The following is an 18,604-nucleotide window of genomic DNA, read 5'->3' on the forward strand; positions in this document are numbered from 1 at the left end:
TTTTCTTTGGCTGTATCAAAATTGCAAACGAAATAACTTTTTTCCGCATCACGAGTCATGTGGTCAACAACCGGATGTGGCGCAAGACACAAAAACGACAGGAAGTAGTTGGATGATTTTTAATGAATCGTCATGTGAACAAACTTGTGATTTTAATTGCGCTTCTGAACAGAAACGCTGCAATTGCAAAATCATGTTGTTGTTTTTTTGGTTATTACATTAGCAGAATATCAACAGTTTTGTGAATGTAATGGAAACACAGCTACTGAGTTACATTGTGTTTTTAATGTGGTTTAATGTTGACTTTTTTATTTAGTTTTTAGTCAGTTAAGGCTTCTAGACTCCACACCTCGCATCAGATTACAGTGAATCAGATTTACCAGAAATAACCATCACCTGTTTTAGTGGACTTCACCTGGCCCTCGTTCATTTGTTTCATTTAGCTGGTTAGCAGCATCAAAAGGATGATGAATTTAAAAAAATCTGTAACTGTAGCTCTTTTATTAAAATCATCTTGAGTCTTTTTTGTGTCTTGTGCATGCCGTAGACTTAAAAATAAAGCTGACATTGGTACTGCGTTAACAACCAGTTCTGGCAAAAGCTCTTAAAATGGTTGTGGGACAATAGATGATTATCTGAAGAAACCAACATGAACTTAAAGCATCCAAAAGTTGAGCTTAGCACAGAAACAACAATTAGCATTACGAAAACATCCTGATGGGTTCCAAATGTCAAAAGATTTTGTCCCGGACACTTAAAGATAATAAAATAGTAATTTCAGAAAATATGCGTATAAACATACACATCTAGTATCTATGAGCAGGAAGATTTCTTTTTTTCCCTGGCATTATTCCTCCATATGACGAATAAGCTACGGCAGACATGTTTTTTCTTCCCCTGGTGCTCAACTTTAAGCAGTGCTTACAGTCTGGCTTAACATCAAACTTTACACATCGGTTAAGCTTTTGCTTCCCTAAAGAAAAACAGCACCAATCTCCAATCTGTGCTATAATTAAGCACACAGCTGGCAGTTCCCGTTACGCCATAAGGGCGAGCGGGGGGGATCTGGACTGCGGCACAAGGGTGGTGAGGCGGAGGCCTCACCACCCTTTCCCCTCTTCTCGGCACCTGTACATTGTAAAGAAGCAGCGTGTTCGCCCCAACAGCCCCGCAGCCAACAGGACGATGACCTGTTTTTGAGGGTGTTTGTCCCGAAACACTTCAGCGCAACACATCCTTGCGCCCCACCCCGGCATACTTTCAACATTCCCCGTCTCAGACTGATTCAGCTGCTCCAGGTGGAGAAAAAAAACAAAAAACCGTTGTCCACACATGGTTTTAGACTCAGTAAAATTCACACCAGCCTTTTTATATTTGACGGGAAACTGCATGGAAATGTGTCATAATGGAGAACAGGCAACCGCTGCGATGACTGTGGCGAGGGCGATAACAGAGAGAGGGGCTAGAAAGAAATCGTTCCTATCACTCATTCGCGTCCGTCGAACTTCACAAAAAACAACAACAACAAAAAAAGGACATTACACACCAGCGAGAATTTTAATGTTTGAGTTCGCCCACACCACACACCAGGGCCTGTCTCTGTAGGCCAGCGCTGTCCTGGCCAAGATCAGCTGTCTGACCGCAAAGCGACACTGTGTAAACACGGGCCAGACAACACACGCACACACAACCCTGCAAGAGTTATCACACACAGACAAACTTACAAGCAACCATTGTCAACAAAGCTGGAAGCTTTTGTTTCCAGCTGCAAACCATATTGAAAGGGATGAAACACCACAACTGGATCAAATAAAAACGGAGCATTAGCATACAAATGTCTTTCAGCTTGTGGGAAGTCTTGCTTAACATTTGCTGGGTGAGAATGACGTACACATGACCAGCAATAGTTGGGTATTAAATACAGAAAGAAAAACCCTAAATGTAGGTCCTGTAGCTGCACAGTGATAAAAAGATATGTGTACATGGTAGTACTTGCGCCCACTAGCCTTCCAGAACCTTTTTCTGCCGCAATCACAGCTGCAGGTCTTTTGGGGTATGTCTCCACCAGCTTTAGAAATGTTTAAATTGTGTCTATTTGTTTTTGACAAATAGCTTCAGACTGCCAAGTAGGTCCATGTCCATTTACATGAAATTGCATAACTTGAAATTGTGGAAAATTTGCTTAATGGAAATGCACAAATTTTTGAAAAAAAAATAATAAAAAAAAATTTTCAAGAAAGTGTTTTTGCGCTTTTTAGCAGTATCAAAATAAATGTATTTTGTAGAACTGCAATGGAAAGACTCTTTCTCGAGTCACGTGATCAGAAGTTGTGGAAAAAACCACAATGAAGACGACAGGAAGTAGTGAGACTGATGGCTCCACCAGAGCTCTCATTGCATCGCAGTTCACAAAAAGTTGTGTGGTTTGAACGTGTTGAACACATAGTACTTCTGTAAAATAATTTACAATTCTCCCCCCAAACGGCGTATACATAGCCGCTCCCAAGTACTAGGGGCTTGTCGCTCAAAAACCTGAATAAGACGCTAACGTCTCCTCTGGTGGCTAACAGATGGCGAGTGCTAACGCCATGGCTGACTTATGAATATATCTCACATAGCTTTTTACATCTGTTGCTGCTACGATTTTTAAATGATGTGTGTTCACATGAATTTTTTTAAAATTTCATTTCTTGTTTAACGTAAACACCGCAATAGCAGAATTGTTTTTTTCGAAACAGATTTGTGCCCATTTGTAATGGACACGAACCTGGTAATTTCAAAATAAAAAATGGCTGTGCCGTATTTTATGTAGGGGTAACAGATTAAAAAGCCTTGTCCATAAACGTGAACCTCAATTTTCTGATTTTTCTCAGGTTACAAGAAAATGTCGCAACCAAACAGTGATTTAAACTTCTGTACAACTTTGATACATTGTGAAGTTATAATAAGATGCTTCATAGTGATAAATAGTCTATGGGGTATGAGTACAACATAAAAAAAAAAAAAAACTAAAGAAAAATAAACTATAAAAAAAAATAAATAAACGGCGCCCACTTCTACTCACCGAAGTGGGCGCCGTCAAACATTAAAATGACCTTACACTTTGTTTTGCCTTTCTTGGTGAATGTATGTTTATGTGAGAGTTTCTGTCAAAACATTAAAAAAAAGACAAATGTGACTAATTAAAGGGACATTTTGTTGGTAGCTGGTGTGCCTCATTGTCGGGGTCCAGGCTCAAGACTTTCCTTTAACCAGATACGCTCAGATTAAATGTGACTCGTACAAGACTACTTCATTTTTTAAAATTTGCCTCAATCACTGACCTTAATGGGTCAGTGTGTGAACGCTGGAAGAGGGGAATATATCCAACATACCAGCACTTGCTGTCAGAGCCGGCCCAAGGCAAAGTAAGCCATTTTGTGTGTACATATATACTAATCAGAGGCCTGTCAATGTTTGAATTTTAACACGGTGCTAAAATTTTGGGATTTGAGAATGAATATACAACTAATTTTAATTTGACAGATTCAGCTAAATTGTTTAAAATTTAAAAACCAAGGTTAACAAAAAAAAAAGTTTTCTTGTACACCAAACACTTTCTCATGCGCACGGAAAAAAAAATAAATTACTTTTTAAATCTCTTTTACATAACTTTTTTTTTTTAACTTGGCATAATGTGAAATTAAATGACCGGAAATCGATTCATCTGCAATTAATTTCACTACATACATTACCAGAAAGCATATGGCAACATGTAAATTCAGCAACGCGTCACTTTCGGAGACGGTGGGTACTACATCCAACCTTTGACACTTTGAAAGGCAAGCTGTGTGGAAATGTTAGCAAAGCTAGCTGCACAGTGACACATCTGTTGCATTCGCGATGATAAAAGCTGTCACTACGCTTATTGTGCGGACAATGCCGTGACCAAAGTCTGCAATATAGTGACGTGCCATTCGCGAACGAGTCGATTCTTCTTAACGGCTCTTTACTATGAACGATAGGACTGGAGTCTCAGTGAGAACCGTTCTTTGTTGTTGTAAGGCTGTTATTGGTAGCTATTATTCTATTTTATTAAAAAATATTTATATATTATTCAGTCATAGAATAACCCTCAAATTGAAGACTAGTGGTGTTGCGGTGTGTGTGTGTGCCTGTCTGTTCTGAACTTTTGTAGAAGCAGTTAATTTCTGCATACATGTCCAATACTGTACTGTGTTTGCATTACTGCTAATGTTTTAATTTTAACAACATTAAGGATTCCTCAGTCAATATTGTGACACTTTTCAATTCACACCTGTCTGTGTGGGCTTCATTTTCAAATGTTTTTAGGTTTCCTCCCTACCTGACTGTGCTACGCTCTTACATGTTCACCCCAATTCAACTTGGTGGGGTTAGGTCTTTCAGTCATACACTTTTCTTTCTGAACCTGTTGTAATATATTGAAGGCCATGGAAAAGTCATGGAATTTCTTTTCTAAATACCAGAGGGGACTCTGGACCCATGAAGTTTGCTTTGCAGACATTTCAGACTAGCTGTTGTACTCCGAGACCAAAGACGACAAAAGAGATATCTTAGGCGGTTAACTACTTAAAACTTTTCCACAGTACCTCAATTTTTTTTTTAAAACGATCCTCTTAACACTTTGAATTAAAAAAAAAGTTGAACCAATGGAAAGACATGAGTCATGACTCCGAAGTGAACTGGACCGAAGCGCCGTAGGATGAGAACACCTGCCTCTCCGTCGCGCCGCCCCCGCCATGTCAGAGCAACAACACGTTTCGACTGACTTTAGTTAGAGGTGAACTGGAAATACTTACCGCTGATTTTTTTTGTTTTACTTCAAATTGGTCTACATGTGTTCCAGGGAGGAGTCTGTTACCTCACCACCGAGGCTGGACGCGTATTTATGTAACCGTGTGGGTTTATCAATTAGGGCTCTCACACCTGCTGCCTGCATGTTTCCAGTTAACCCAGATCATCTGGAAATTACAGGCTTCAGAATCAATCAAGGAGAAAGGGGATGGGGGGGGGGGGGTGGCTTTGTGAGGCGCTGGACCAAAATCAACACAGGCGAACAAATAGAACCTAGGAAAGAAACTGAATTTTATAAACTTTCCCCCCACCCCCCCTTCTTTATTATTTGAGTCTGTTAAACATCATAAATCCTCTGGATGAGAGACGGAGTGGAGAGCCTCAGTGAGAGATTTATGTCCTTAGCCTTTTTCTAATCCAATATCCCCCCCCCCCCTTTCCAGCTATTCCCAACATGTCCGTGTGGAAGCATTTGCACGCGCGCGAGTGACCAGAGCAGCACGAGGAATGCAGCGAGTTGCGCCACATCCCAGCTGGACCGACAGCGAGCACTGGCGGTGTCCTCCTTTGCACTGCGGAGGATGAAAGGACATGAGCTCGTCGGAGACGAACGGCTGGCATTGAGAGAAGGGGAAACTCTCCAACCGGGGCCCGCCTGCCTGCCTGCGAGACGACCTCTGTTCACGGCTAGAGCGGAGAAGAAGATGGGGAGGGGGGAAAAAGAGCAAAAAAGGAAAGAAGAGCACTTTCGCAAAAAACCCCTCCAAAAAAACCACCTCCATTGCCACACCTGTGATCAATTATGATCCGCAAAATTAGAGAGTTACAAGAAAAAGCCCCGGCCTGTAATATTTCATAATTATCAGAAGAACAGAGAGCTTGCAAAGTTCACAGGCGTTTTGGAACATGCTTAGATGTAGAAGGAGGGGGATTGTGTTCAAGGATGTACAATGTCCTCAGTGTGGCGTCCCAGCTCAGGCCTCCAATGAATCTAGTTATACACGGATTCACACTTAAACCAATTTTTCGTTGTGATCTAGCTGCTCGATTACACAACAACAGTCACTGCCTTTCCGTTAACCTTAAAATTGTGCAACTTGAATTTAATATTAAAATAAATTTGTGGGATTTTTGTTATTGTTTTTACAACAAAAAAAAAAATCTCACGATAAAATGTTTATGAGCTAGGATGAGATGGATTTTTTAGCTGTGTTGAAATAGACGTATTGTCGCATCGCACGAGTTTAAGCAAGAATAGGGTTTTCCCCCAGAGTATTATAAGCCCGGCAGGCCACCAGGCTTTACATGCCCCCCACCGGGCTGATTGATGTTTAGAGTAAATGACTTTGTTTTACGTTTTTACATACACAACCTATAGAAAGACTAACTTTATTTAATCAGCTTCTGTATTTTCCTTGTTGTTGTTTTTATTTCCAAAATTTCCTGTCAACTTCACATATTTTAAACTCAAAAAACAATTGACTGCCCCAGTGCCCTTACCACCAGGCTTAGCTAGATGTCTGGGGAAAATCCTGATGAAAAACAAAATGAAATACACAATAAAGAACAATATTTAAATTGTTTCGTCTTGAGCTAACCTACACATAAAGCCTTACTTTAGACCAGTGTTTCCCATCCCTGGTCCTCGAGGCACACTGTCCTAAATGTTTCAGCTCTTTCCCTACTTTAATAGGCCTGATTGAGCTGATTAAAGTTCAGCATACACCTGTCAATTGAAATCACCTGGGCTGAAGCAAGGAAACACCTAAAACCTGCAGGACAGTTGTGCCTTGAGGACCAGGGTTGGAAACGGTGCTTTTAACGTTCTGAAGAACAAGGGAGGTCCTGCGTAAACAAAGGGTGTTTTTGGGGGGAATCCGTGATTCAAAGATTCTTTCTGCAGAATTATAAATAATTCAGGGACAAGGCTCATTCTTCAGGCAGAATATAGTCACTGGTTACCCAAACGGCAGACTGAATATTTGCGCTCCACCGGTGAAGAAGCGAGGTCTAGGTGTTGTGCGTCGGTCCAGTTCAGACAGTGAAAGCTACAGAGCTAAAAGGGTATTTCTCTTTTCTAAATACGACTCTTGCATCTGATAACGTCATCGACGGAAGTCCATGTTCAGGTCTGAGGGTATGACCCAAAAGACTCTTTCAATGTCAGAAAGGAATATTTCTATTTTGTCTGGGTATAAAATATTCGGATATTTGGCGTTTTATTCTCTGTTCAAAAGACTTGCAGTTTCTAAAACAAAACTGGAAGCCAATAGAAAATCCGGCAGCCATAAACACCTTTTCCCTATCAGCTTCCACTTTGTTTTTGCGACGCAAGCGTTGGTTCTCATTAACATAACACATTTGTAGGTTAATTACAGCCATTACCCACTTATCTGAAACAAATAAACACAAGATATTTTGACCCAGTTTATGATTCCCACATGTCCCAACGGGAACCAGGAACTTTTTCTTTTCCCCAAGTGTAGTCCAAAATAAAAAGAGATGACTCAATAAAGCGTTTACGGGCTGATGGAAATCACAAGAAACGTGATCTCTTATCTTTATCGTCAGCCTTTACGATTGCAGACAAAGGTCTTATCTTAACGAGGGATTAAGTCGGATAACTGGACTCGGTGCCTCAGGCAGGTTTCAGCATTGCAAAGTCTAAAAGTGTCTAGATACTCAACCCAGGCATAAAGAGATAACATCAGCAGGAACCGCGACATTCTAGAAACCCTCTCTCCTTATCGCTGCTGCCGCAAAGTCCGATGGCGAGTTTGAATCGCAACAGTAGATAGCGGGGGCGGGGGCGCAAAAAGAAACTCCTTTCCGAACAATCCCCATGTCAGTGAATATCCTCGAGAATACACTTTCCCTAAAAGAAAATGAACGAAGCGCGACTTGAGTTAGATTGCGGAAAAATAAAGCCAATTTGCAGACGCCGCTTGATGTGCAGTAATTTAGCAGCATAGATAATTGGATGAAAAATGTGAAACGTGAGCCAAACTGGACATGTGTAATTGCTTTTTCCTGTGAGCCAAACGTTCCTGTTCCGATCTCCAAATCAAGAAACCTCTGGAATCAACAAATCACTGCCCACAGGCTATTTGTGATATATCCCCAAAACATCAAAGACTCTGTAATCTGTAACACAGGCAGCAATTTGTGAAGAGAAAAACTCTCAATTGTCCGACCTTTTTGCAGAGTGAGGGTAGATTGGGATTCGTTTCTTCTTGAAATAATGTTTTCTCAACTGCAGTTATTGAGAGTTGTCTCTACTGTAAAGGCGAACACGATAATACGTCATACTTCACAGTTCATAGGGTAATTTTCAGATCTTTAAACCTCAAGAATATTTATGTACAAGTAGATTTCTAGAAAATGTACTTTGGAAATGAAAAGTCTTTCTTGTTTAGTGAGCTTATTATTCCGTGTTCCTTAAGTCTCTTTCTTTGATTACATCGGTATTGTTTCTGTTTTACTTTAATTCGGTTCTTTAGTGATTGTAGTTTATTTCTTGTTTTAGTTCTTCTTTGTCACTCTAGTTTAATTTTGTATCTTAGCTCTCGTTATTCTTTAGAGTTTAATTTCCTAGTCTCTTGTGTAACGTGTAACCCAGGGTAAAAACTGCCTTAGTCCCACCTTTGCTACTTCATTGGTTAGAGTGACAGTCAGTCACACAGTGCAATCAGCCAATCACTGCACCTGAAGTAGGTTTTTCAGGCCTGCTCCAGCTTTCCCAATCAGCTGTGAGAGGGAGAGCTGGAGACAAAGGAGCTGCAGGTTTGTGCTGTCAAACAATTGGTTCTTTCTTTGTTTGTATGCACTTTGTTTAAAAAACTCACAATATAAACCATGTAGATCTGAATATCCAGTGAGCTTGGAGCCATGAAGCTGCCATGCACTGATCTTTAAAAGGAATTGGTGAGTAGTGAACATGAATGTTTTGTTTGTTTGACATATTGATGGTGATAGCCAAATTGTGTGATCATCAAACACACAATCTAACTTTTAAATGCAATATATGTGTTTAAGATGATGTGATAAATGTTAAATATCTTTGTCTTAAATAATTGATTGTAGATATAATTGCATTTATTTATGTATAATTGCATTTATTTATGTGTACAACTGAAACAAGTCTAGTTAACTAGCAGGCTGGTAATTGACTGGTCCTGTTTATTTTAATACAGGCCAGGTGATTTCCCCTTTTTGGGGTTAAAGGATGGCGAGCTTCTAAGATCTGGCTGGAGCCAGGAGAACCAAATTTCACTCCATACTGGTCTGGTAGGAGTTTGATGGTCCATGAACTTTCCCCTCCTTCTCATTACACAGACACACTGCCCATTATTCACCCTTTCCATCAGAGCTGAATTGCGCTTGGACATTTTCCCTTAAAGTTTCGGGATAAACAAACTATGGACTTTTAAATGTGTGTCGGTCAGACACTGTGTTGACCAAGCGGGGAAAAGTGAAGGACTCTGTGCACATTAGAACATCAACTGCAGTATTGTGTATATATTTATTGTATTTTGGTTTCCATGTATGTTTTGTATTGTTTAATTTTCTTCTTTAAAAAAAATACATAGTATTGAAAACGGTTACTCTCTTGTATTGTTTTATTGATTTCTGACGACAGCTCCAGCAGACGAATTTAGTTTTCTGATGTCAGAAGCTATTTAGTCCTTCAGTGCATTAAGTACTGCTACATTATAAACATCAAATAGTGCTACAAACGCCCCTCTCCCCCTGTGCCATTTTCTTTCTCTCTTCGTCTCCTCAATCCGCCTCCTGCTCCCTCCGTCACACCTGCAACCCGTTATCTCATCAGCCGATTCACTCAATATTTGAACTCCTCTCCTGCTCACACTTCTCGCTGGTTCCTCCGGTTATTTTCTCTGTTTCTTTCCCATGTCCCTTGTTGCGTTTGTTTTTTTTTTTTTCTACTTTGGCTCCCTGTGTTCCCTGAATTGATTAGTTTCTTCACAAGTCTGCCTATTAAATCAATCAGACAGTTGCAGCTGATCCAGAACACTACAGCTCGTATACTTGCTTATCTCAGTTATAAAGTCTTTAAACTGGCTTCTTTTATCTTGGTGAATATACTTTACTTTATACTCTTGCTAGCTTAAAATTCACTGAATGGCGTAGCGTTACTGAAAGCAGCACTTTGAGCTGTTTTTAGGATGGAGGGTGCTTTATAAATAAAATTGATTGATTGATATATGTTTTGTTGTTTTATGAACTTCGCTGAACCATCTGGTGTTCTGGTTCTAGACTACTCTGCAACCCCAGAATCAGACTCGGTCAACGGAAAGCAGCGTTCAGTTTTTATGCTCCTTTATAGCAATCATTCAGAAAACTGCAAAAATGTTGAAACCCTGAATTCTGTTATATAAAGAATAAAAACCTACTTGTTTAGAGTTGCCTTTGATTTTTCTTTTACTTTATTGACTGTACCATGAATTTGTCCAAATTTATTATGTCACTGCAGTGTGCTTTTATGTTTTCGTCGTATTACACACTGAATTGTCTTGTTGAAATGTAATGTACAATTAAACTTCCCTTGCCTTTTACCACTCTGTTTTAACTCTTTCCATTTATCTATTTGCAGTCATTTCTGCTTCTTGCTTTGTTTTTTCTTTTGTCTGTGCAATGGAGGACATTTGAGTTTCACACATGTTCAAAATGTATGAAAACATGCTTCCCGCGTGAAAGATGTGTTTTTCACCATTCTCACATGTAATTTTAAAGTGTGAAATTCTATGTGCTTTAATCCCATTCAAATGTGATCACTTGTTCTCGCATGTGATTTTGCACATGAATTGACGATGCAATGGGTCCCCATGCACCCATTGTTCTCCCTTCAACAGATCACATTATCACCATGGATGTCAAAAAAACTTTGGTCATCCTTGCAACTATCCTTGCATAGATTAAAACACTGTGTTGGCCTGCGAGGCTCAGTATTCCAATGGTTCAAGTCTTATTTAGAAAACAGAACCTTTTCTGTTCATCTTGACCAATCCTGTTCTGGGGCCAGACCATTAAAGTATGGTGTTCCCCAAGGGTCAATTTTAGGGCCCATTTTGTTTATCTTGTATTTACTGCCTTTTGGTAAAATTTTCCAAAAATTTAATATTTCCTTTCATTGTTTTGCAGATGATATCCAGATTTATTTGCCCCTTAAATTGCAAAATGGTACAACTGATTCTCTTCAGCTGTTGCTAAACTGTTTAGCTGAAGTTAAATTATGGATGGGAAAAAAACTTTCTTCACCTCAATGAAAGCAAAACTCAAGTTCTATTATTTGGTCAGAAACTTCAGACTACAAATCCAGATCAGATTCTTGGTTCTTTAGCTCGCTCTTATCAGACCTCTGCTAGGAATCTTGGTTTCACTTTTGACAGCTCTCTAAAGCTACATAAACAAGTTAGTTCTGTCGTTAAATCGAGTTTTTACCACCTTCGGCTTTTAGCAAAAGTTAAATCTTATTTCGGTTTTAAGGACTTTGAAAGACTTATCCATGCCTTCATAACAACTCGACTGGATTACTGCAACTCTTTATATAGAGGGATGGAAAAATCACAGATTCAGCGACTTCAAATGATCCATAACGCAGCAGCACGGCTTCTCACAGGAACCAGGAAGCATGACCACATAAGGCCAACTCTGGCATCTTTACACTGGTTGCCTGTCTTTTATCGAATAGATTTTAAGATTCTTTTGTTAACTTTTAAAGTTTTAAATGGGTTAGCCCCCCCTTATCTTCGGGACCTTTTAAATCTCCAGTCTGTGTCCAGAACGCTACGATCAAATAATCAGTTATTACTTACAGTTCCTCGAACTCGACTTAAGAGGAAAGGAGATCGAGCTTTTTCTGTTGCTGCTCCTGTTTTATGGAATAACTTACCTTTCCAGATTAGATCTGCCCACAGCCTGGACCATTTTAAATCGCTTCTTAAAACTCACTTTTACTCTCTGGCATTTAAATGTGTGTTCTGTTTTGTCATTTGTGTTGTTGTTTTTGTGTTGTTGTTTTGTACAGCACTTTGGTGCAGTCTTGTCTGCTGTAAGGTGCTATATAAATAAATTTGACATTGACATTGCAAGTCATTGTATTCAGGTATTCCAATAACCTTATTGGCCATAGGTGTATAAAATCAATATAAAGGGAAACATAAAATCAGTTAAGAGGATTATCAGCTGATGCTGGGGTGAAAATGTGTGCAATTTTCTCCAGACTAAGTAGCAACAAACCTCCAAACACCATGTGACCTTTGCACATGTGCAGAAAGAACTTCATGGAGATAAATCCAAGCATTACATCACCAGTTGCAATGCCAAGCACTGAATCCAGGGTTGTAAATCACGGCACCACTGGGTTCTACATCTAGTAGTGGAAATGTATTGTCTTGAGTGACAAATCATGCCTCTGTGTCTGGCAATTCAATTGAGTTTATCTTTGCCTCTTAGTTCCAGTGAAAGGAACTCGTGCTGCTTCATACTAATTTATTTTGAACAATTTATTACTCCCAGTGTTATGGAAATACCCCGTTCTGCTCTAAAGTGGCTGTGCAATGAACAAAACAAAGACTTGTTTTAAGGTTGGTGGGGAAGAACTTCAGTGGTCTTCAGTGCCTTTACCGACACCCTAGACTTAAGACGTGAGATAACTCTTTTGGGATGAGTTACAATGGAGACTTTAAACCAGGCTGTCTTGTCCAAGACAAGTGTCTCACCGAACAAGCACACTTCTGGAAGAATGGTCAAACATTTTTTTATCAACACCCCTGTGAACTGTGTGGAAAGCCATCCCAGAAGAGTTCAAGCTGTTGTGGAACTGGAAGTCACCAATGTAAGCACTTTTGGTGATAAATTGTAAAACTTTGTGACGTCTGTGTCTGCCATCAGGAAACAGGTACTAGACTCCCATCAGCAACTAGTCAGGTAAAAATCAGCCCCTTGTTCGATGCTATTTGCTTCATACAGAGGGTTTGGGCGCTTGGTTATCAAGAAACAATTGCTTCCTGCAGGCGTGGACTCCGTTGAAGTTTCAAATGTTACCCATTTACCAACGTTTGCCTATGACATATGTAATGCTGCAACTCAACATTGTAAAACTTACAGGATATCGCCTGCACTGTAAGCAACCATCCTCCGCTTCTAAGAGAGAAGTACAGATCTGAACCAGACGGTTATGATAACGTTAGTTCAATATTTGGAAGCGTGGCAGACACGGACTGAACAACTTTGTTCACATCCTCCGCTGGCATTGCTATAACTACAGGCAAACTGTAATCCTAAAACAGAGCGGAAAATCAATGTCATCATTCACAACTTCTCGATCTGGTCCCACCATAGGCCCGGTAGAAACTCTACCAGAGGAATCCACGTGAACGGGAGAAAACCCTAGTCTCATAACTGCAGCCACCTGTCTAAACTCTATTGAGACATCATCTGTCATCTTCAATCAATGCAACACGTGTCAGCACACAGCACATGCGTGTACCAAAAGGACATCCACTAGCATTATTTTGTTATCTAATACGGATGGGGTGACGGTTGGGAAAGTGTTTGACTGCAAGGTTACCAAGATGAGGTCTGCAGTGGATTCTGTTAGTGGGAGGTCATCTCTTGTTTCCTAAAACCCTTCAATGGATTTCATTAACTTAACAGCTTGCCGTCAGCACAGAGACAGGAAGTCAGACGGTTGTGTCATGATGAATGCTCTTCCAAGCACTGCATGTCATTGTTAGTGGTTAAACTGAGGTATGTGGCGGGGGAGGGGTGTTGCTAAGTTGTGACTATCAAAACTGAGTTTCAGTTTTTCATTATTATTATTATTATTTAGTTTAATCCATTGAAATATAAGAAAAACACCTGCAGTTTTTAACAGGAGAGCAAACTGTCATGCAAATAACGTGTAGCTCAATCTTAAAGTTATATATATCCTGAAATCCCCATCATTTAAGCGTTTTAAGATCTCAAATATCTCAATCTCATGAATTTCCACTGTTGTAATTCACTTGCGGTTTTGTAATACGCTGGTGGCTTTGTATAATACCAGAGAACAAACTTTCAAGATTTATTGGGCGTTTATTATTTATGCACAGCTTTGCAACAACTCGGATCATTCTCACATAAGTACGATTGTGAAATGCTTTAGAACTAAAGATGGCTGATATATCGTCAAGCAAACAGCCCATTAAACCACAGAGTTATGCCTAATTATGTTGAAACATAAATCAGAAACCTATTATAAATCCTAATTATTTCATTGCCAAAAGCAAATTTGGGATTGCCTTCCTTGGAAAAATCTTACTCTGTGACAGCACTTCTTTAATGGATGTAAAGTCATAAAATTCTTGCCTGTCACAGCACCACATATCTGATTGTACTAATTTGCAAACAATACCCTAAACACCTCATATATAACAATTTTCTGGGATAATTTAATTGCCCTGATCCCTGTCTGGATCCCCAGTGTGGACATAAATGATTTCAGAGAAGAAGAAAAAAACCCTCTTAAAACTGGGATCTCTGCCAACAAGTACCCAGGTGGTTCATTTAGGAACCATGCAAAGTAGCATTATATATATTTTTTTATTTCGTATGTTTCTCAAAACTTCTTAGGTTACCCCCTAATTCCTTCTCTCTGCGCACACACACACACGCCCACATACACTTTACTCCTCAGATGCCTATACATTTCCACTTCATATAAGCCTTCATACGATGTGTGTTTGCACATAATAGGATGTGTGTGCTCACATTAAAATTCATAGCCAGCTACCTTCCATATGGTCAGGCATTTTAAAAAGAAGGAAAAAGCTTAAACAAACAGATGTTTGACCAAAAAATTTGTACATTCTGCTTATTTCTGTTTTTTATGCTAATGTCTGAAAAGATCGAAATAATTCAATTCAATTCAAAAGCACTTTATTGATCCCAAAGAGAAATTAACAGTTTGTTTCCACTTGTCAATTTAAAGTCTTCAAAGAGTTATTGTAGAGACAGTGGTGGCTGATGATCTCTCGTAGCAGTCTGTATTACAGCGAATCTGAAGTAGCCTCTGACTGAAGATGCTCTGTTTTCCCAAGACAGCTGCTGTTAAGCCACAAAGAAGAGATTTGTGATATTTTTATTCCTTAAAACATGCAAAACAGGATCAAAATGATTATTTGTCATGATTCAAATCCACTTGATATACAAACAATTAGGCTAAAGTAAGAGGTAGTATCTTTAAAAGGAAGCAAACAAAATAATAAATGGATCCAATCATCTACTTGACAATTGCCAGTCAGCCATCGTATGAAGTCTGAATGTCTTCATCCCTACCATAATTACCTCATGGTCAGTAAAATGGCTTGTGTTCTCGGCTAATGGGTAAAGCTGAGGGAAAAAAGGCTTCTGCTTAGTTTTATTTATACTCCAATTATCAAGGACATGACGGATTGTTCATTATAGGTTTCTAGATGCCATGGCCAAAGGAAAATGTCTTCAATTTCAGTTATTTTACAGGAACTGTTATAATTTCCCAATGGGGATTTTTATTTTCTCTAATTTTCAAGCTACAAATTTGGATTTTTGTGAACTCTCTCTGTAAGGAATTCCAGCAGGAACAGACCACAAATGTGAACCAAGGAAGCCATTTTTGAAACCAAAAGGCCTCGTAATTGTTCAAAGTTGGATAGCAACTAATTACATTTAGCCAGTAACATTTCCTTGAGCAAGTTTTTTTTTTAATGTACTTGTAGGAGTATTTTTAGTACGATGTACTTTTGACTTTTACTCGAGTCATTTTATTACGAAGTATCTCTACTCTTACTTGGGTCAAATTTCTGGATTCTACCCACTGAATGAAAGACAAACATTTTCTTTTATTTGATTTTGCTATTTTTTGCTACATATATTATTGTCATTTTGGTCCTCGACATACCAAAATCTCCACTTACCTGTGTACTTTGGTCCGTCTGATTATTTAATTTTTAAATTTTAAATGATTGATCATTTTATCAATTATTCGGTGCTTGAGTGGACTTTTTACCAAATGCTTCTTTATCCTTAATTTCTTGGATGGCTACTTTTTATGTTAAGTTGGTAAAAGAAGAAGAACGCTTCAGAGCTGTACACCTGCATGTCTTGCCCACTTCCTGTAACAAACCTCCCAGATCAAACATCACCACCTAGTAACAACAAAAAGCAGCCACCCCCGTAAATTCCAGCACACTCAGCAATCTCCTAAATTTGAAAGCCTCTCGCTCTTTCACCATCTCGGACCCAACCGGCACCCCTCAACGTCCCCCCCCGCACCCCACTACCCCTGGGCTTCGCTTCTCCACCATCACTCCCAACCCCTGCCAGTCTCTGGGAAACTCCCAGCGTGCCCTCTGGTCCACCAGTAACCGCAGGAAATAAGCCTCGGAGAGCGCTGAAGTTTAATCAAAAATAAATGAATGGGGTGTTCCCGGGGACGGAATGAATGAAGGGCGAAAGAGGAGGAGGGGAAAGAAAAGGGGTGCCCTGAAGTGGCAGAAAAGGTTGAGGAGGACACGCGCGCACAAAACACATGCACGCACAGAAAAAAAAGGAAAAACAAAGTTAGCTAAATGGGAATCCATTGTTGGTTCTGAGCAGTGATGAATCAGAGAAACCAAAACCGGCTCTTAAGGAGGGCAACACGGATCACCTAGCGGATCGTTTAAAACCGACTAACCTCTTCTTTACCCTTTTTCTTTCCACGTTCTTGGGGGATTGAGCCTGCATACACAGTCCAAACACACTCAGACACAATCTGCCCTTGCGCATTTTGTGTGTGTGCGTGTGTGCGCACAGAGATAGCTGCGTAGATCCCTTTCTTCCCTCTCCCGACACAATAACTCTCATGCTCTGAATGGAGGGACAAACATTCCAGACATGCCACATGTCGGGGCTGCTGGCGAATCATTAAACGGTGGAAGAGAAACTGCAGGATACCCTTTTTTTCTCCCACGTCCTCTCTAATTACTCTTATACCTTTATAATTGACGCAAAGCATGAAACGGCTATTAACCCAAAGCGAAACCCGCCCGGGAGCTCCAGCGCGAGCGGATGAGTTTTTACGCCGTGATACGCGATAACTCTATAAATTAGGAAACGGATATTATCTCTTCCTCCCCACCGCCGCTTCCCCCTCCCCCTTTTTTTGCCAGCTGACTGCTCCCACGATTCCGGCTCACCTCGAGGGCGCTGCGGAAGAAAGAAGTGTGGGGAGGAAGAAGGGGAAAAAAAGAAAAGAAAATGAAAACCCTCTTCCAGTGTCAGGCATGACAAAAGAATTGGCACAGAAGCAGCGTCAACAAACGCGGCTTTGAGCGAATTCCGCAGACAAGAAAGGTGATTCAGAAACGGTGCTTGTTGGATATCCACCAGCAGCTCGCATGCCCTCGGGGGCCCTGCCCCTCTTTCAAAGGGTGGCCCATCTAAGTGTCTGAAGTGTAACACCAAGGAGTCTATTGAGAGTCAGGTGATGTGCAGAACAAAGAGGGGGATTCAGCACCTCGGTGACACAGTGGGAAAGAGATGAGTGATTATTAGCCCCGCTGAGGGCCCTGACAGACTGTTTAAAGGAAGCTTCCTTTGATTGTGACAGTGTAATTGTTCCACAGATACAATCACGTCGAGTACTTACCTGAGGCTGGGGAAACTGGACTTTCATTAAAGTGCGGGATTGTCTCCAGGCTGCTCTGTAATTGTGCCTGCTGTCGTCTCGGTTTATGGGGTTGTTTTGTCGGCCCTCGGCTGCCTTCTGCTCTGAGGTGATCCAGAGGTGTGTGAGGAGGCGAGAAGCAAGGTCCAACTCCTTGGGTGGACTTTTTCGCTTTACAATTTGACTCGGGTCAACGGTTGCAGCGGGTACAGTAGGTGTTGGACACATCACGGGGTTTTCCACATTTCTCCGATGGTGCGACGGAATATTTGGGCCATACTAAGCATAAAATAAAAAATTAAAGTACGAGAATGCAGTCGTAAAATTACCGAAATGAGGTCACAATATTACAAGAAAAAGCTCATACAAGAATAAAGTCGTAATGATGAGAATAAAGCCATAATAATTGGAGAATAAAGTCATAATATTACGAAAACAGTCATAATATCTGAGCAATATTATGACCTTATTCTCATACTACGACTTCATTTTATTAGCAAGTTTTTCAAAATCTACAATGCAAAACAGATTTCCTTTTTTCTTCTTCTTTTTTTTTTAACCATTCTTGATTTATGATTCTACCAGTGCAAAAGTCTAAAATTCAACTTTTCTCATTGTAGCGATTAACCAGATTTGTCTGAATCGGTGACAAGAAATACATCAAAGTCCAGCGGCAGAGACAGAGGTGGGAGCAGAATAAACAGGGGGGGGGGGGGGGGGAAGAAGAAGGGGAGAATCTTCTCACTCAATCGTGTTCTCTTCTCTCACATTAAAAAAAGCAAACTCGGCCCCAGTGTTTGTTTTTGATTCAGCAGGCTGAGATGACACAGTCTGTTGGGTGCTCTATTGGCCATGTGGTCTGGGTCCACTGAGCGTGGCTGTGTGTCCAAGGGCCGAACTGATTAGATAATAAACCACAAGAGGAAGTGAGAAAAAGGAGGTGGCAAAGTGATTTTTTTGTTATTTTAAATACATATATATATATAAGATTCATTGCTGCTTTATATGCGAGGGCACAAAAACAACTTGAACAGCACACAACACTAACATTTTCAAAGTGCTGACGTTTCGCATCTGTCGCCAATTATTTTTCCGAGC

Source organism: Xiphophorus couchianus, chromosome 5, assembly GCF_001444195.1.
Source record: "Xiphophorus couchianus chromosome 5, X_couchianus-1.0, whole genome shotgun sequence".
Taxonomy (NCBI): Eukaryota; Metazoa; Chordata; class Actinopteri; order Cyprinodontiformes; family Poeciliidae; genus Xiphophorus; species Xiphophorus couchianus.